Source organism: Lagenorhynchus albirostris, chromosome 1 (genome assembly GCF_949774975.1).
Source record: "Lagenorhynchus albirostris chromosome 1, mLagAlb1.1, whole genome shotgun sequence".
Classification (NCBI taxonomy): Eukaryota; Metazoa; Chordata; class Mammalia; order Artiodactyla; family Delphinidae; genus Lagenorhynchus; species Lagenorhynchus albirostris.
The window spans coordinates 186,700,559-186,721,160 of record NC_083095.1 but is presented as its reverse complement, the minus strand read 5'-3'; the positions used below and the strand labels follow the sequence as shown (position 1 = coordinate 186,721,160).

Sequence of the window (20,602 nt, the reverse complement as noted above, 5' to 3'; positions counted from 1 at the left end):
CCAATGCAGGGGGCACAGGTTCGATCCCTGGTTGGGGAACTGAGATTCCCACATGCTGGGCAGTGAGGCCAAAAACTTAAAAAAATAAATAAAAATAATTAAAATAAACATGCTTCAGAACTGGCCCCGAAATCTACTAGCCCTGATGATAGGCAGACACGAAGGGGTGAAAGACGTCTTTTATGATGTCCTGCCGTCAAATATAATAATCTGCCAACAAACCTTGTACCCAGTGTCATCTTCCAGCCTTTCTTCCTGGAAGAGCTTAACTTGCAGATATTTTTTGAAACCTAGAGTATTACCGTACCATCATCTCTCTGTGATGAAATAGTTGAGTTAAAAATCATATTATTAAGGAAGCAAAGTTTTCCAAATCAATCTCCCTGTTAAGGGTTTAGTTCAAATGCACTCTCATTTCCACAGTCCCTGCTTTTCATTTTCATAGTATCTTTGAATTTTGACAGTACCTGTACTCAGAAACACTAAATTGGCAGAGAGAATAAAATCAAACCCAAACATCCAGTACCCCTTGCTGTTTGGGTTAAACTCCTGGAAGGCACTCAGGTTTTCATCACCCTAGTTAATTTTTTAAATACTTATGCAGAAATGAACTATAGAAAAAAATCTGGAGAAGACAAAATATAAAGTTATCCAGATGCTTGTCCGAGGGGCAGCAGGGGAAGAACACAGCTGATGATATCAAGTCTTAAATGGTGTTGCTGTCAGGTTTTAACTGTTAATTGGAAGTTAAAATTTACAGTGCTACAGAGATTTTCTCAGATTAATTTTTAGTCATGGTGTGATAAACTAGTCCCATCATTTCTGGGAAATCTATTAGATACCAGTGTCACATTAGAGATAGGACAGAGCTTTCAACACACATTTTTGTATCAAATTCCTATTCTTTATAGAGAATACAACTAACTATTCAATGTATTTTATTACTTAGTGGCAAAAGGAAAAGTGAAATTAAAATATTCTAGTTCTTAAAGAGCTAAATTGAAAACACGTAACCCCCTCCCCAATCCAGAGAACTTTTTAATAGGGACTATACCTTTACAAAGGAGTCATTACAACCATTTGTAGAAGCCAATCACAAATTTGTCTTCAAAAACTATTATGACTTTACAGCCCCTGTGGAAAACAGTAGATCAGGTCCTCAAAAGATAGTGTTAGCAAATGATCCAGCAAACCCACTTCTGGGTATAGACCCAGAAGAAGTGAAAGCAAAAAACCGAACAGATATTTGTACACCTATGTTCATAGCAGTCTTATTCACAAGAGCCAAAAGGTGGAAACAATCCACATGTTCACTGATGAGTGGATAAACAAAGTATGGTCTATACGTACAATAGAATGTCATTCAGCCTTGAAAAGGAATGAAATTCTGACAGTGCTACAACTTGGATGAACCTGAAGACATTATGCTAAGTGAAGTAAGCTGGACAGAAAAGGACAAATATTGTATGATTTCACTTACATGAGGCGCCTAGACTAGTGTAATTCATAGAGACAGGAAGTAGAATAGTGGTTACCAGGGGCTGAGGAAAGGGGAATGGGGAGTCAGTGTTCGATGGGTACGGAGTTTCAACCTGGGAAGATGTGAAAATTGTGGCGATGGATAGTGGTAATAGTTGCTCAACAGTGTGAGCGTACTTAATGCCGCTGAACTGTACACTTAAAAATGGTTAAAATGGTAAATTTTATGTTGTGAATATCTTACCACAACAGAAAAAGACTTGATTTCAGACAGCTGTTTGTAAATAGCTTATAAAAGTTGACTTGAATTTAGAACACCTGTTACTCTCGCTTTGCTAATATAAATAAAAGGTCATCATTTTTAATTGTATCATTAATTTAAAAAATAAAACTTTTAAAGTGAACTGCCTGGGGGTTTCTTTAGGTTTTTTTTTTTTGGGGGGGGGAGGGAGGTTGGGTTTTTTTCTTTTTCCTGGCCTAGCAATTTCTTTTGGTATTTGTGACAGAGACTCAGTGATGTTTGGTGGTTAGGTGCTCACTAAACCCATTTCCTTCTAATCCTCTACCTGCTGGACACATCACTACACTACATTTCCCAAGCTCCCTTGCAGTTAGATGTGGTCCTGCCACTGAGTGCCAGCCAATAGGATATGGTATGCCTTCTAGAACTGGCCTCTCAAAAACCTCCCACCTACCCAACATCCTCCACTCTTTCTCCACTCATGGGCAGGATGGAGAGAATTTCTGGAACCTGCAGAGTGGAGCCCCAGGCGAGAAGGGGGCTGTATCTGAATGGCCATGTGAAGCAGAGCCCTCCTACCACCCTTAACTATGAGGAAATGTGAGTGAAAAGTGTCCTTTTGATGTCTTAAGCCACTGAGATGGGTTTATTTCTTAAGCAGATAGCCCACCCTGATTAATGTAGTATTTGTCCTGGTAAGAGGGTGAGGAGATTCCATATGCAAATTGAAAAGCACCCTCATTTAGCCAGCCATTAATAACTAATATGAAATGCCTTCCATGATGGTTTCCAAATCCTTTAGAGAATTATTTGTGTTAGAGGCATCTATCAGCACAGGATAATGTGATTATTGATCTCTAATATTAAATACAGCCTTGAGAGAAACAGAATGATATTAAACCCCACTCCCCCAGCTCAAAAAAAAAAAAAAAAACCTCAGCACGGAAGCTCTTCATTAACTCTAAGTCCAGGCATGTGTGTCTGTGAAGAACGCCAAATGGTAGTTTTCTCAGTGTTGAAAAACAGAACAATGTGGGTTTGAAGCAAACATTAAAAGGATGACTTGAATGTATAATTCAAATAACTCGACATTTTTTTTTCCCCTTTAAGTAATATGAATAATTTCTGTGTTTTTATTTCAGGATCTTTTAAAATTTTGTGTGTCTGTAGTTTTTTTGCCACAGAGTTAGTTAAAATTGCTTTCTAGAAACCTTGTTTAAATACTGGTTTTAAATATTTTGTGCTATGTAAGGAACACAGCCTGTGCAACCTTGCGCTAAAGAACTCTTTCCTATGAGTACTTGGCAAAATTGTGTATTGCTTAGTAAATATTGTTAAGAGAAGTAACAATATACTAGGGTATGTAAAAATCGTGTTGTGGCTAAAATAACTGAAGAGAAGAGTTTGCTTCCATCTTCTAGCTAGAATAAGGGGGGAAATCAGGGCCTTCTGTTGGAACGAATCTCCAGACAGAACGTGCTGGAGGCAGCTCCATTCTCTGTGAACACAGGGAACCAGGTAGAACTAAACAGTACCTTCAGCGGTAGCTCTGGAGTCTGTTAAACCTGATTGCAATTCCTGGGACCTCTTCATTTCCCTGAGCCACGGTGTCCTCATATAAAATGAAAACACAATTACCTTCCTTGGGCAGCTTGCTGGTTGTTCTTAAGATCCGTTCTCCTTTTCTTTCATGCTAATAATTTAGCAGGGTTTATGGCCACCCAATTAAAGATTACACTTCACTGGACTTCCCTGGTGGCACAGTGGTTAAGAATCCGCCTGCCAATGCAGGGGACACGGGTTCGAGCCTTGGTCCGGGAAGATCCCTCATGCTGAGGAACAACTAAGCCCGTGCACTACAACTACTGAGCCTGTGCGCCACAACTACTGAGCCCGTGTTCCACAACTACTGAAGCCTGCGAGCCTAGAGCCCGTGCTCTGCAACAAGAGAAGCCACCGCAAGGAGAAGCCCACATACCATAACAAAGAGTAGCCCCCACTCGCTGCAACTAGAGAAAGCCCGCGTGCAGCAACGAAGACCCAACACAGCCAAAAATAAATAAAAAACTAAATAAATAAAATTTAAATAAAAAAGGTTAGACTTCACTGCCTCTCTTGCAGCTAAGAAAGGCCATGTGAATTAGCAGATTTCATTTGTGCCCCATCCCACTGGGAGAAGATGGGAGTTGAAGAAGCTGTCTTAGGACCAGAGATAGAGTTTATGTGTTGAAGATGGCAGAGACCTTGTGTCTTCATAGGGTTTGTATGTGGATTAAGTGATACCCTATATGAAGGTGTCTTACCTGGAGTCTTCAGAATAAGACTGGGAGGTTTGCTAGACAGGAGAGGTAATTATGGTTGAAGTATAGAGAAGTAGTGGTGTAGGTCAGTTAGACTTCAAGAACAAACAAACTCAGAAAAAGAGATCAGACTTGGGGTCCCAGAGGTGGGGAGGAATCAGATGGAGGGGGTCGAGAGGCACAGACTTCCAGCTATAAAATAAATAAGTACTAGGGACGCAATGTACAACACGATTAACGTAGTTAACGCTGCCGTATGTTGTATGTGAACATCGTCAAGAGAGTAAATCCTAAGAGTTATTTACAAGGAAAAACTATTTTTTAAATTTCTTTAAATTTTGTATCTATGTGAGATGATGCGTGTTCACTAAACTTTCTGTGATCATCATTTCATGATGTATGTAAGTCAGATCATTACGCTGTACACCTTAAACGTCTCCCGTGCTGTATGTCAATTAGATCTCAGTGGAACTGGAAAAAGGGGGAAAGAAGAAACAGTAAATAGAATGAAGTAAATAGTGTGTTTTCAGATGAGAGCGTAGGTGGGCCTCAGAGTGCAGTACTCTAAGAGACCACCCGTGTGAGGAGCATCAGACAGAAGCCCAGGAACCAAAGGGTCAGGAGAAGGGATTCAAAACCCAGGCGGGAGGCAGGAAAATCCAGTATCAGAGCCTTGGGCAAGACGCCAAGGAGCAAAAACCTAGAAATAACGGTCAGTGTAGCAGCGCTGGCAGTAGGGCAAGTAATAGTTACAGAAATAACTGTCATTTATTGACGATCTGTGTACCAGTCTCTATTCTAGTAGCGCTCTGTAAACATTTGTAAGATTTTTACTTGCATAATCCCCATTTTGCAGACGTGGAAACTGAGGCTCAGAGATGTGACATCTTTTTGCTCAAGGTGTCATAGCTAATAAAGGGCTAAGCTGAGATTCAAATCTAGGACTCACTGACTCCAAAACCCAAAGGCTAAGAACTCACTACCCGGTAATCCGAGTCAGCTTCTTAGCACAAGGCATAGCAGAGGGATCAAGGAATGTTAGCTCTTGTCATTCAGACAAGGGAAAGAGTATGGGGCGCAGATCAGTAGAAGCAGTGTTAAATGTGAGCTGGAGAGGCTGTGAGTCCAGGCTCTGTGTATACTGTGTGTGCGTGTGTGTGTGTGCGTGTTTGTAGGGGAGAGTGTAGGAGTTGGGAGGGCGTAGGGGGTCTTCTGCTGGTTAGTCACACTGGAGAGTAAAGCAGTGAGAAGTCAGGGAGTAAAGTAATTCCTAATTCCAAGCAGTCTTCTTTTTCTTCGATTGTATGGGGAAGGAAGCGATACTTTGAGAACAGAGAAGCTGAAAAAGAAAGCGAACACTCCTTGACTGTCACAGAATCAGAGATGTTTAGAGCCAGAAGAAGATCTTAAAAACAACTTGGTATCCACCCCTCTCCTTCTGGAGGGAGGGAAAGGACATTCACTGGGATTTTTTAAAACATCACCGACTGCTGAGAAAGATGCAAACTCAAAAGGGCTTTTAACTCCAAGAGTTTGAAGTCCCCGAGGAAGGTTTTAACTTGAGAGAAGCAGAGTGAGTCAGAAAGCACTCCATAATCACGGCATGTGTGCGAGATTAAGGTTAGAATATGTGTTAATAGTAACAGATGTAGTCGGAAAACTTCTATTTTAGAAGCTAGCATTCTTTTTCTTAACGTCCCCTAAAATAAAGCATTTCATTATTCTGGTGTTTACGTGGTAATAGGATGTGAGGATGGTATGGTCATTTTAATAAAGAACTATCTTTTTTAACATAAGGTACATAGTTGTGTGGAAGCATTAACAGGCAGTCCTATTTGAATATCAGGCACATGGTAGTTTTAATTGACACAGAAGAATACATTCAATAAATATTATGGAAGGTAAAAAGCCTAGTAATAAAATAAACATCTGTGAACCCACCGCCCGGCATTACCGATACCATAGATGCCCCTTGCACCCTCTTCTATGGTCTCTTTACCTCTCACCCCCATCGCAGGGCAGCCACGCTCCTGAATTTATGCTAATTATTCCCTGTCTATCGTTAGAGACACCCAGTATTTCAGGCACACCCACCATCACCATCTCCTGGATGTAGGATTCCAAAGAATAGGAAAAATATTGCTGTTAAAAATCAGAGTCACAGAGTGACAGCAAATGCCATATTTCTTAACACAGTTTTGCCCAAATATTCCTTGTTTTTTTAAAGTTAGCTAATGATGGTACTTACTTCTCACAGACGAGGAAAATAACTCAGACGTGACTTTAAAAATTCCCTCAACAGAAGATTTAAACACATAGTCTGCTAAATTCCATAACCAATTAATGAGCTTGACTTGGTCTCGGTCTTACAAGAATTATAATTCCCCAAGGAATAATGTCCACAATAGTTACATATTGAGAAGACTATTTTAACGTTAACACTCAAAATTCTCTAACGTTCAGAGCCTGAGCGTACGGAGGCGCAACAGAGTCACAAAACAGGTATTTGCAAGAAGGACTGTTTTGTATTTGGGGGATTTGGGATGAGGGTAATGATGTACTCCACTGCTCTTTAAATCAGAGATCCCAAGCTTTTCCTGGTGAGTGCATACACAGTCCTTCTCACAAAGACTCCCTTTTTATAGGTGGGGTGTAGGGTGAGGAAGTTGTGTAGAGAGAATAAGAAGTTGATAAGAGCAATTCTGGCTTCATCAGCTCGCCTGCCAGAATTAGGGCAGGGGTAGCTCTGGAGAGCCTGAGGCTGGAGGGGCGCCAGGAGAGACTTCGGATCCACTGCAGGTCACACTGGAACCCAGTTAATGCCACGGCACCCGAGGAAGAGCACAGATGGTCAGTGTTCCATCTTCATACTGCTTGGGCTCTCCCAACTGAACATCCTAATCTAGGTCATTCAACAGAAAGAAACCTGGTAACCAGAGGTTCGGACCCAATGGTGATATGAGATGAGAAAGTTTGTGGCTTTGTCAGGAATGGAGTGGGAACGGGGAAGAGAAGACCCTGGAGGCAAGTGCTGGCTTCGCTTTTTGTGTAAAAAAAAAGAAAAAGGCAACGATGCTAATGAACTTGTTTCTTTATTTTGATTGGAGCAGTATTTTGGTATCAATGGCCTGAAAGTAATGTTGGTTGTCTTATTTTGTAACATGTTGGTACATTTCTATGTGCCTTTGATTGTGTGCTCTGGAAACCATGTTCCAGTGATGCCACTGGCAAAGCTTTCAGAGTGGAGATGCTGGTGGTTTCTGTGTGCCTGCCCCAAGACAGTCGTTTATGTCATGCTTTGTGTAAAAGCGGCCAAGTGCTACTGAGAATAAAAAATTTCCTCTGTGCCGTGAAATTCCTCAAAGGTTGCCTAGAACTCCTTTGCCTTGTTCTGGAGTTGTTTCTTGCCCACAGATTGCATGAAACCCTAGGCTGGCTCTTCACTGATCACACGTGACCTTGAAGGTGCACCAGCCCTGAGCGGTGCCTGTGGTTTTGCAGAGACTTGTGGTCCTAAACCAGCGTTATTGGATTATTCTAATCAGTGGGAGATAGGCGAAGAGGAATAAAAGTGGAAAAGACAGGATTTGAGATCAATCAGGGACTTATATAAAAGGACAAGCTACTCTTCGTCACATCATTTATTATAGTAATAGCAAACAACATACTTTTTTTTTTTAACATCAAGCGAATTGAATATTTTAAAATAAATCGTGTGGGAATAAGATATCACTTAGACCCCTCAGAGATGGGACTATTACTTTGCTGCTGGCCTGGGTGAAGTTATGGAAATGTTCATTTCCCTAACTTTTTTGCCTGTCTTCTTTCCTCTTTGAGATAACAGGACAGCCTGACTTATCAGCATAAAAAAAAAAAATGTTTCTGTCGGCATCCAGAGAACCTGTAGTAAGTGTGAAAGGAGAGCAGTTCTGTCAGCCAGCACTTTTAACCTAAGCTGAGGCACCCAGAACTGCACTGAATTTAAAAAAAAAAAAAAAAAGTTGCAGGCTGTTACACTAATTAACAGTTGATAAGGTACAAATATCTTAGCACATCATATAACAGGCAGATGACACCTTTTGACAGGCAGTAGAAAGCTCACATGAAAATATTTCATTGACTGTGAGTGTTAAGGTGGAAAACATGACATTAAGTAGGTGGAAGAAATAATAAATGCTTGCTATGTCAGAACACAGTTTTCCTTCAGCAGGAAAAGGATCCGGTTCAAAGTAACAGTCCCAACAGATATCATGTGTTTGTTGAATATGATGTTAACGTGTTAGGCACGTTTCCCAAATGAAACCTCCATCACCACTGCCTTTTGAACTATCTTCAGTTATAATGAGAGGCAATGTAGAAAAGTGGCTTTTAGGCTCAAGCGAATCCCTCATCGTTTCAAATATTTGAGAAATTTAAAGTTAGAATGGTGCTAACATATTAATTCAGAGTCTTGACCAGAACTTCACTTTACAGTAGAAACTAATATCCCACGGGGAATGAAGATAGGTGCTTCCCCTAGGAGGTGAATCTTTGACTCTTGTTATAGGAGAAAATTCTAAATACAGAATCTAAAATTGTGTGGTTTTGAGGAATGGTTTTAAAATAGTAACTTAACCCATTTTCCGTAGAAGTGGGGAGTTCAAATATGGGTGGTGTTGAACTTCAGAGCCTTGGAGAAGTCGAAGTGTATTGAATGTTAGGCATTAACTTTGTATTCCTGAAGGTCTCCACTCTTTTGCACACTATAATTATACTCATTTATGGATGAAAGCAGAAAGGATTACATTCGGAGGGCTTACAGGCAGGGAGAGCTCTAATAGCTGGCTGCCTCTGGAAATAAGAAATAGTGACATTTTTCTTTCCTGGTAAGGGTAGTCTTAGGCAAAAGATTTCCATGAACCACAATTGCCTTTAATGCCGCCCACTGCTTTCCCTGTTCACTTCTATTTTGGTCTGTTTGGTGATTCTCACTCATGCTCTCTGAACTCCACTTGATGCATTCTTTGCTCTCTCTGGGATTTGGAGTAGTTCTTACTGGGTAGCTCTGCACCTGAGTTTACCTGCCCACCAGTACTCCTCCCCTGCTTCCAGCGCCCTCTAGGTATCACCCATTCTTTTTCAGTCACGCCAAGACGTAAATCTCTTGTCACTGCAAGTTTCTGTTCTCTGCAGCTAATTATTTTGATAGAAGAAAAAATCCAGGCTCAAATGTTCATGAACGATATGGCTTCATAAGTTGTCCATCTAGCTAGGACATTTGCGTGCTATTAGGGGTCATCTGGGAAAGTTGCATTTTCTAATCTGAGACAAAAAAAGCAGTCTAATAAGATACACTGTAAAAAAAAAAAAAAACGTGTCCCATGGTCAATCAAGTTTGGAAAATACTACTTATTTATGTCGCATTATTGGAGATTCAGAACACTATGTGGTTTCTCCAAGCATGGGTAAGTTAGACAGTAAAGACAGCTATTTATTTAAACCTGAAATTTACCCACATTTATGAATATTAATGAACATATAAGTCTATGTGTATATTTTTTTCTTACTATAACACCTATTAATGCTCCATGGAGAGCACACTTAGAGATACACCTCCTTAACCCAAAGTAGTGATTTGTCTGATGGTGTAAATTTCAGATACCATGGTGGCATCTTGGGTAAGTGTTTTGGAATTAGAGTCTTTCAATACTTCTAAACTCGCACTGTGTGAATTGCTATCTTCTCTACCTATAAGTAGTGGGCTTTCTTATCCAGTTTACTGTAATAGATGACCCATTCTGGTGTTAAGTCTATTCAGACAAATCATTTACATGTCCTTTACATCATCACAGATTTTCAAAGCCCTCTGCAGCAGCACATCCAAAACATGGGAGTGGGTGGAATGTGTAGCCACAAAGAAAGGCTTCATCTGGTTTCCCCGTGCCAAACGTTGACCATTTCTGTTCATTTGGATAAAGGAATCTGTGATATCAAGGATTCCTCCTTTGAGCATAGAACTCTCACCAGTTCAGACTCTGTAGGAGCAGCAGTCATTGCTGTGATCTAGAAAACTGGGGTACGTAATATATTTTCCTTGCTGCACATTGGCAAGTGTAGGGGGACCGTGGTAGTGTATACGGTGAGTATGGTGGTATATAGGGGGACTGTGGTAGTGTATAGGGGACTGTGGTAGTATATAGGGGACTGTGGTAGTGTATGGGGGACTGTGGTAGTATATAGGGTATGTTGGTATATAGAGGGACTGTGGTAGTGTATGGGGGACTGTGGTAGTATATAGGGTGAGTATGTCGGTATATAGGGGGACTGTGGTAATGTATAGGGGAACTGTGGTAGTGTATAGGGGGAATGTGGTAGTGTCTAGGAATCAAGTTGCCATTTCAAAGCTTCACTGTCCAAGTCTACACGTAGGTGAAATGGCTTGCTTTTGTTTGGAATGGTTTCTTTCATTATTTGGTGTTAAGATGGAAAGGCTGTGTGAAGGAAGTCACGTATCTCTCCTGTAGTAACAGAGGCATTGTTCACTTAGGATCCATGTTTATTCTCCCATCTGTTTGGAGAACACTCGAACTCTTTACCTAAGGGTTTAGTGTTACCTGGTGAATCGGAACCTTGCTTGAGATGGTGTCAGTAAATTTTTTCTTCTGTGAGTTAATTTGGAAAGGATTGGAAAGAGGAACATTAATAGAAGCATAAATGCTTTTCAGTTTAAACTACTGTAGGATGTATAATATCTATTGAAAAGTAAGTAGCATGCACTGTCTTATAAAAAGAATAATCCTGTAATAATTTACTGAAGAAAGGTACATTCACCATCAGATAGTGCTTTTCTTGAACATTACTTGAGAATTTGGGGAGAAAGATATTGTCCTTCAAAAGCAAACCAAAAGCAATACGAATTAAAAACAAACAGAATTAGAGAAAAAGATACACATTAGAATCTTAGTATCTGTCCTAAATCAATGGAAAAGTATATTTGTTTGTATTTCCTTAGCGTTTAGCATGATATTTTTTAAAAATATTGCTCAGGGCTTCCCTGGTGGCGCAGTGGTTGAGTCCGCCTGCCGATGCAGGGGACACGGGTTCGGGCCCTGGTCCGGGAGGATCCCACGTGCCGCGGAGTGGCTGGGCCCGTAGGCTATGGCCGCTGAGCCTGCGCGTCTGGAGCCTGTGCTCCGCAACGGGAGAGGCCACAACAGTGAGAGGCCTGCGTACGGCAAAAAAAAAAAAAAAAAAAAAATATATATATATATATATATATATACATATATATATATATATATATAGCTCAGAAATTTCAAGTGTTACAAATAAAAGTAGATTAGAGAAAGAGCTTACTTTTTAAAACGTAGCTTTTAAAAATTAAATTTAAAAATACACGGAACTCAGCTAACTAAAAGCTTTGATGAACTCCACTGATTCTCGCTTTACCCCTCTGTAGATGGGAATATATTCTGAGCATATAGTAAGTTTTTTTGGATTATAATGATGTGAAAGTATCTTATAATAGAAAAATACAAAGTAGATCAAGTTGGTATTATTCTAATTCAAGTTGCTTTTAGGGGAAAATTGTAAGAGAGCAAAGCTATTCTATTTAGAAAAACGTAGCAGACCAAACCATGGCTCCATTCCGGTACACCACCAACTCATCTGTGCCTTCTGCAGTCATGTTCCAGCATAAGAATTGGAGTTCTGGGAACTCCCTGATGGTCCAATTAAGTCCAGTGGTTAGATGCTTTCACTGCCAGGGCGTGGGTTCAATCCCTGGTCAGGGAACTAAGATCCCACAAGCCTTGCAGTGTGGCCAAAAAAAAAAAAAGAACTGGAATTCTAAATGCATGTCCTAAAACACTGGCAGACCCTGGATTAATAAGAACAAACTAAACAATATTTTGTTTACCTTCTAAGGAAAGAAATGACTGTATTTTGGAAAGGTGGTCTAATAAGGATTGAAATATAAAGGTTTTCTGCTTAACGTGGAGTTAAACAGAAGTTATTAGTGGTTGATTGTTGCTAAAAATTACCAAACACGTTGAAACTGACCACAATGAGTTTTGGTGAACATTCAGTCTAATCCAGGCAAGTAGTGACCTTTCAGAAAAGGAGTACGGAGTTTTTAATCCTTTTGTTCGACGACAGAAAGTGAAGGGGTGACAGAGCACAGGCAGACATTGGGGATATTGTGGGTTTGGTTCCAGACTGTCACAATAAAGTCAATATTGCAATAAGCAGGTCACACAAATTTCTTGGTTTCCTAGCGCATAAAAAAGTTATGTTTACACTATACTGTTGTCTATTAAGTATACAATAGCATTATGTCTAAAGAAAACAATGTACTTACCTCAGTTAAAAAATAATACTGTTCTGACCAGTGTGAGGTGATACCTCTCTGTAGTTTTGACTTGCATTTCTCTAATGATTAGTGATGTTGAGCATCCTTTCATGTGTTTGTTGGCCATCTGCATATCTTCTTTGGAGAAATGTCTATTTAGGTCTTCTGCCCATTTTTGGATTGGGTTGTTTGTTTTTTTGATATTGAGCTGTATGAGCTGCTTGTATATTTTGGAGATTAATCTCAGTGGAATATTACTCAGCCATAAAAAGAAACGAAATTGAGTTATTTGTAGTGAGGTGGATGGAGCTAGAGTCTGCTATACAGAGTGGAGTAAGTCAGAAAGAGAAAAACAAATACCGTATGCTAACACATATATATGGAATCTAAAAAATAAAAAGGTTCTGATGAACCTAGGGGCAGGACAGGAGTAAAGACGCAGACATAGAGAATGGACTTGAGGACACGGGGAAGGGAAGGGTAAGCTGGGACAAAGTGAGAGAGTGGCATGGACATATATACACCACCAAATGTAAAACAGATAGCTAGTGGGAAGCAGCCGCAGAGCAGAGGGAGATCAGCTCGGTGCTTTGTGACCACCTAGAGGGGTGGGATAGGGAGGGTGGGAGGGAGACACAAGTGGGAGGGGATATGGGGATATATGTATGCATATAGCTGATTCACTTTGTTATACAGCAGAAACTAATACAACACTGTAAAGCAATTATACTCTAATAAAAATGTTTTAAAAATAATAATACTGTTGGAAAAATGACACTGATAGACTTTCAGGGTTCCTACAAACTTTCAATTTGTAAAAAATGTAATATCTGTGAACTGCAATAAAATGCAGTATGACTGTACCCCAATGGCATTAAACAGTTCTAATCTACAAAGTGTTTCCCCAGTATATTTACGAATTAAAGGCTCACTGGTTTAAGCTAATCTCAGAGTGCAAATGCCTGCTGGATGGGATGAACCCTCTAGGTCCTACACAGCTTACAAGTGTGGTTGTTAAACCTTTATTTGTCTTGGATTCCTTTACATTCTTAAACCTTATTGAGGACTCCAAATTGCCTTTATTTATGTCGGTTATCTCTCTCAACATTTATCATATTAGAAATTCAAACTGGGAATTTTTTTAGGACACAAGAGTGCCTAATACACTTTCCGTGAGCTGTCAGAGCAGCAAAGTCATCACACAGCATGTGGTCTCTGAAAAGCTCCACTGTAGGCCGGTAAGAGAATAAGAGAGAAAAAGGCAAATAGCATCAGAGTATTTTTATCAGAAGAGTTTTGGCCTCATGGACTTGCAGAAAGGGACCCAGGGAATTCCAAGTGTCCTAGATCTCAGGTTGGAGCCACTGTCTTCATATAAATGTTTTCTTAATCTAGTCCCTTTTGCATTTTGGAGGCAAAGGAATCACTGGGAAGGGGGGTGGGTATTGATTGAAATGCAGATTTTAGGGTCCCATACCGAGAGATTCTGATTCAGTTGATTTGGGATAAGGTTCAAGAATGTTCCTGATTAAAAATCACGATGCCCAGAATTCCCTGGCGGTCCAGTGGTTAGGACTCAGTGCTTTCACTGCCGAGGACCTGGGTTCAGTCCCTGGTCGGGGAACTAAGATCCCACAAGCTGCAGGGCGCGGCCAAAATAAATAAATCACGACCCCCACTCCTCCTACCCTTCACCACCAACCCCACTCCTTATTATTTTGATGTAGGGGTCTGAAAATGCACTTGACCGACCCTGCCTATATCTCATGGTTGCTAATATTCATTGTTACCAAATTTACCCTGAATATGCACACTGGTGTTCTGGATCAGAGAGGGATTTCTTATTAAATACCTCATAGTGAATAGTAAGTTCATCCGTCCTTCTTGGAACAGTCTTACCCCTGAGGTGATGTGATGAGTGTCAGGTCCCTCGTCCCACTATGGAAATAAACCTCTCCAGAAGCCTGATAGCCTGGGTGTCCCTGCTTTTGTGACCTTGAGAACTCTCTAAGTTCCAGGGGCCATTCCTTTTTTTTTTAATTGAAGTATAATTGATTTATAATGTTGTGTTAATTACTGCTATACAGCAAAGTGACTCAGTTATACATATATATATATTCTTTTTTTGTATGTTCTTTCCCATTATGGTTTATCATAGGATATTGAATATAGTTCTCTGTGCTATACAGTAGGACCTTGTTGTTAATCCATTCTCTATATAAATGCTTACATCTGCTGACCCCAAACTCCCACTCCATCCCTCCCTCATACCCCTCCCCTTTGGCAACCACTAGTCTGTTCTCTATGTCCATGCTTCTGTTTCTGTTTCATAGGTAGGTTCATTTGTGTCATATTTTAGATTCCACATATAAGTGATGTCATATGGTATTTGTCTTTCTCTTTCTGACTGACTTAGTATGATAATTAGTAGTTGCATCATGTTGCTACAAATGGCATTATTTCATTCTTTTTTATGGCTGAGTAGTATTCCGTTGTATATATGTACCACATCTTCTTTATCCATTCATCTGTCGATGGACATTTAGGTTGTTTTCATGTTGTGGCTATCGTGAATAATGCTGCTATGAACATAGGGGTGCGTGTATCTTTTTGAATTATAGCTTTGTCTGGATATATGCCCAGGAGTGGGATTGCTGGATCATATGGTAACTCTATTTTTAGTTTTTTGAGGAACCTCCATACTGTTTTCCACAGTGGCTACACCAACTTAAATTCCCATCAACAGTGTAGGAAGGTTCCCTTTTCTTCATTCCCTCTCCAGCATTTGTTATTTGCAGACTTTTTAATATGGCGATTCTGACTGGTGTGAGATGGTACCTCATTGTAGTTTTGATTTGCATTTCTCTAGTAATTAATGATGTTGAGCATCTTTTCATGTGCCTCTTGGGGGCCATTCCTCTTTGAAATGCAAATATCTAGGGAGCTAGCACTCCTGTCTTCAAGACACCTTTGACTTAGCCTAGAGACCTACTCAAGAGCTGTAACTATTATATTTGGTCCACCTGGGAAGATAAGAAAATATAGTACTCTTTCAAATCAGGGCAATTAACTAGACAAATGGCTACGTATCAGAATCCCCTGAAGAGTCTTAAAAGGCTATGGAAACACAGAAAACTTCCAGGGAGATTTTCTTTCTCCACACCTATTTACCTGGAAGGAAAAGGAGAGAGAAACTTTCTAGCTGATCTAGCTGATCTAACCTGCAGTCACTTGGATTTTGTGATCTAGCAAATTCAAAAGTGCCTGTCGTATCAATGGAATATTGAGATGTTACAGAACCTGTGCAGAACCCTGGTGGATTTAGGTAGTAAAGTGTCCATGTGTATGAATGGATATCCAACAACAAGGATTGTCAGGAAGGTGGGGGACAAGCCCGTAAATAAGGAGTAAAGGGAGACTAAGCAATGAGCAGGACCACAGAAGCAGTCTGGGAAGAATGTCATGGTCACGCTTCTCCTTAGGCAAATGGCCTTTTATAGAGCAGCCGCCATGCTCTCAACACTGTCACGGATAGTGCAGCCTGCGATCCAAGCCAGAGCAGCCCCTGCACCAGGTCCTGCCCTTCAGAGGGCCCCACTTCCTGCACTCACACACGCACGCACACACACACACACGCACGTGCACACACACGCACGTGCACACACACACACACACACACACACGTAAAAGAACATCCAGGCATCCCTGACATGTGGGGTCTGGTGCTCAGGGCTGGCAGTGCAGGACCCATAACTGTAAACATCGTTCTTTTTTAAAAATAATTTTTGGGCTTCCCTGGTGGCGCAGTGGTTGAGGGTCCGCCTGCCGATGCAGGGGACATGGGTTCGTGCCCCGGTCCGGGAAGATCCCACATGCCGCGGAGTGGCTGGGCCCGTGAGCCATGGCCGCTGAGCCTGCGCGTCCGGAGCCTGTGCTCCGCAACGGGAGAGGCCACAGCAGTGAGAGGCCCGCGTACCGCCAAAATAAATAAATAAATAAATAAATAAATAAATAAATAAATAATAATAATTTTTATTGGCGTATAGTTGATTTACAATGTTGTGTTAGTTTCTGCTGTACAGCAAAGTGAATCAGTTATACATACACATATATCCACTCTTTTATAGATTCTTTTCCCATATAGGTCATTACATATTATTCAGTAGAGTTCCCTGTGCTATCCAGTAGGTCCTTATTAGTTATCTATTTTATATACAGTAGGGTGTATATGTCAATCCCAATCTCCCAATTTATCCCTCCTCCCTTCCCCCCACCCTGGTAACCATAAGGTTTTTTTTCTACATCTGTGACTCTATTTCTGTTTCTTAATAAGTTCATTTGTACCATTTTTTAAGATTCCACATATAAGTGATATCATATGATATTTGTCTTTATCTGTCTGACTTCACTCAGTATGACAATTTCTAGGTCCAGCCATGTTGCTGCAAATGACATTATTTTGTTCTTTTTTATGGCTGAGTAATATTCCATTGTATATATGTACCACATCTTCTTTATCCATTCCTCTGTCGATGGACACTTAGTTTGCTTCCATGTCCTGGCTATTGTAAATAGTGCTGCAATGAACATTGGGGTGCATGTATCTTTTCAAATTATGATTTTCTCCAGGTATATGCCCAGGAATGGGATTGATGGATCATATGGTAGCTCTATTTTTAGTTTTTTACGGAAACTCCATACTGGTTTCCATAGTGCCTACACCAATTTACATTCCCACCAACAGTGTAGGAGGGTTCCCTTTTCTCCACACTCTCTCCAGCATTTACTGTCTGTAGATTTTTTGATGAAGGCCATTCTAATCGGTGTGAGGTAGTGCCTCATTGTAGTTTTTTAAAAAATAAATTTATTTATTTTATTTATTTATTTTTGGCTGCGTTGGTCTTCATTGCTGCACTTGGGGTTTCTCTAGTTGCGTTGAGCGGGGGCTACACATCGTTGTGGTGTACGGGCTTCTCACAGCAGTGGCTTCTCTTGTTGCAGAGCATGGGCTCTACGCACGCACTCTTCAGTAATTGTGGCACGTGGGCTCAGTAGTTGTGGCTTGCAGGCTCTAGAGCGCAGGCTCAGTAGTTGTGGCGCACAGGCTTAGTTACTCCACGGCATGTGGGATCTTCCCGGACCAGGGCTCGAACCCATGTCCCCTGCATTGGCAGGCAGAATCTTAACCACTGCACTGCCAGGGAAGCCGCTCATTGTAGTTTTGGTTTTCATTTCTCTAATAGTTAGTGATGTTGAGCGTCTTTTCTTCACATCTGTTCTATCCATTCTTGATGCTAAGACACTAACACTGTTAGTGTCTTTTCTTGACATCCATTCTTGACACTAACACTGTTCAGGCCCTGCGAAAGCACTTTGCATCTCTTGCTCTACATCCTTGAAACAAAAGGCAGGTATTCCTGATAAATGTTTGTGTGTGGCGTCCCTGCCAACATGAGGGGCAGACACTGCTTCAGAGCACAGGGACAATTCCGGCAGCCAAAGAACTTAGGTACAAGAAGAGAGAAATTAACATGTCCAAGCCTTCTCAGATACTATCAGGGCAATATAGTGTTGCATCGGGAAATAACATTTCTTAGCAATGCTGAACATCCTTTTTCCTGCTTCTCTTCTTGTTCTAATTTGTGGCCCTAAAGATACCCATGAATTAATGTGGAACTTGCTGTAGTTGTACATGGCAGCTGAGGAAATTTTTGCAGTATTAACTCATGTTTCTCTTACCTTTGTATATATGTAGCTCTAATCTACCATTATTATTTTATTTATTTTATTTATTTATTTTTTGCGGTACGCGGGCCTCTCACTGTTGCGGCCTCTCCCGTTGCGGAGCACAGGCTCCGGACGCGCAGGCTCAGCGGCCATGGCTCACGGGCCCAGCCGCTCCGCGGCATGTGGGATCTTCCCCGACTGGGGCACGAACCCGTGTCTCCTGTATCGGCAGGCATACTCTCAACCACTGTGCCACCAGGGAAGGCCTAATCTGCCATTATTACTTCTGAAAATTAGATGTTGTTGCCACTGACAACAAAGGATTTAAGTCATTTGCTCCCAATTCAACGTCAAGAGTTTAGGTATTGACAGCTCAAGGACACCTATGTGTAGCAATGCCTGGCTGCAAGGGAAGTGGTGAAAGTGAATATTTGGTATTTGGGGCTCCTATGGTGTCAAGTAGGCTTTGCCTCCTACCAGTTCCCACACGGTGAATATTAGCCAAGTGTAGAAAAATCATCGTATTTTTTCTGAAAATCGGGACCTACGGTCACTTTGAAATGAGTCTAGACACAACCCCTCTTTTAGTATCTTGATGAATTATTCCTGAAGAAAAGAGAAGGTACAAGAGAATGGCAGAGGGTAAGTTCTTTTTTCTTTTGAGGAGATATGAAATATAGGCTGAGGTTAGATGCCCAAAGACCTAAGTGTTCTGTAATCTTGCAAGGGTCCCTTCGTCTACCTAGGGTTCAGGCAGTTCATACATAAAGTGAGAGAATTGAGCAAAATAATCTCTAACTTCTCTGTGTGCACTAAGAAATAATATATCATTCTTTTTCTCCAGGGGAAGTATAAAGTTGAGTCAAAGGCTGAAATGGAAATAAAGCTAGAAGTTCTCTCAAACAACAAGTACTGAAGATGCATTTTTCTTTTTACAGCCAATTTTCCATCTCATGTGGTTTTTAAAATAATGTAACTGGACTATATATCAGTGAAAAAGAATAAAATATCACTGCACACATCAAATTGGATGCATCTCAGAAAATAATATTGAGTGAAAAAGGTCAAGTTGCAGAAGAATTCAGACAGCGATTCCATTTATATCAACTCAGAACATTTGCGACTAAACCACCCACTGTTTGAGAATATCAACATATGTGCCAAAACAAGGTAAGGATAACCCAAGATTCAGGGTAGTGGTTTCCTCTAGGGAGGAGTGGTATGACGTCATGGAGTGATGCACAGAGGCCCTCAAAGGTGCCAAAAACGTTCTATTCCTTATCTTGGGTGGTGGGCACGTGGTGGTCAATGTTATTGTCATTCATTGTACCTTATGCACATATTGTTAATTAAATTTTTGTATCCATTCAGTTTTTAATACGAACAATTAAAACTAAGTTGAGAACATGCATATTTTGATTCAGAGTAAATTTTTCTTCTCTATTGTGTGTGTTTCCATGTTCTTTATTTCTTAACAGACTTTCATGTTTAAGTAAATAGATATTTCACGAGAAACATGAAACGGAACCTTGTGCTTTGGGAGTTCTTCATATAAAAACAAAACAGCATCAACAACACAAGGTGAGAAAACATCAACAAATATGTAACAGGTACCTTTGCTAAACAAGGACTGTATAAATGTGGATTGCGTGAGTTATGCCTTTCTGCAAACAGAGAACTTTGGTCCAGATTTCTCAAGCATCACCCGCTAGAGATATTATTAGCTCCTTACATTTGAATAACACAAATTCCCTTTATTCACAAATATTGAAAATTAGGGCTTACTCGTCCCCATTTCCTTGATCATGCAATTACTCGTTTTTAAATATCATTTTCCAGGCGCTGCTTTGCAAGAACTATTTTGCAAAAGAGCACCAGGTTGTGTGAATGTTGAATCTGGATTTCTTGGCCGCCCTGTTGGACCCGGGAGGCTACTGCTAGTAGATGGGTGACTTTTCAGGCTTTAGTAAATGCTTAGTAAGTCATTAGACCCTTACTGCAGTTGGCGAGGCTTCTCAGCTCATAGACGATAAAGCGTCTCGTGAGGGAGGGAAAACAACAAAACAACAGTGAGGTCTAAGATTTTATTTATTTTTTCTTAAGATTTCTTTTTTTTGATGTGGACCATTTTTAAAGTCTTTATTGAATTTGTTACAATATTGCTTCTGTTTTATGTTTTGGTTTTTGGCCACGAGGCATGTGGGATCTTAGCTCCCTGACCAGGGATCGAACCTGCACTCCCTGCATTGGAAGGCAAAGTCTTAACCGCTGGACCGCCAGGGAAGTCCTGAGGTCTGAGATTTTAGAACTGTGAACTTCCCCCCAAATTTAAACACCATCAACAATGACCATTATGTTCCCTGACATACGCACACTCGACCACACTCCCTCCTTCACCCACCAAATCCCAGCATGATTCAGATCCTGGGGGTCACGTAGGGGTGTGTGTGTGTGTGTGTGCATGTGTGTGTGTGTGTGTGTGCGTGTGTGTGTGTGTGTGTGTGTTTGTGTGTGTATGCGCGCGCG

At 40.8% G+C, this 20,602-nt stretch overlaps 1 protein-coding gene across 2 annotated transcripts in view; it reads left to right on the top strand.

Annotated features, from left to right (window-relative positions):
• Positions 1-19,447, top strand: part of RSU1 (Ras suppressor protein 1) — a 356,276-nt gene extending 336,829 nt beyond the window's left edge. The window contains exon 10 of one of the 2 annotated variants that reach the window (XR_009542922.1): positions 18,921-19,447. The gene's annotated coding sequence lies outside the window, so the exon portion shown is untranslated. The remainder of the gene's footprint in view (positions 1-18,920) is intronic. The other variant, XR_009542923.1, reaches the window with a different exon arrangement.
• The last annotated feature ends 1,155 nt before the right edge of the window (positions 19,448-20,602 follow it).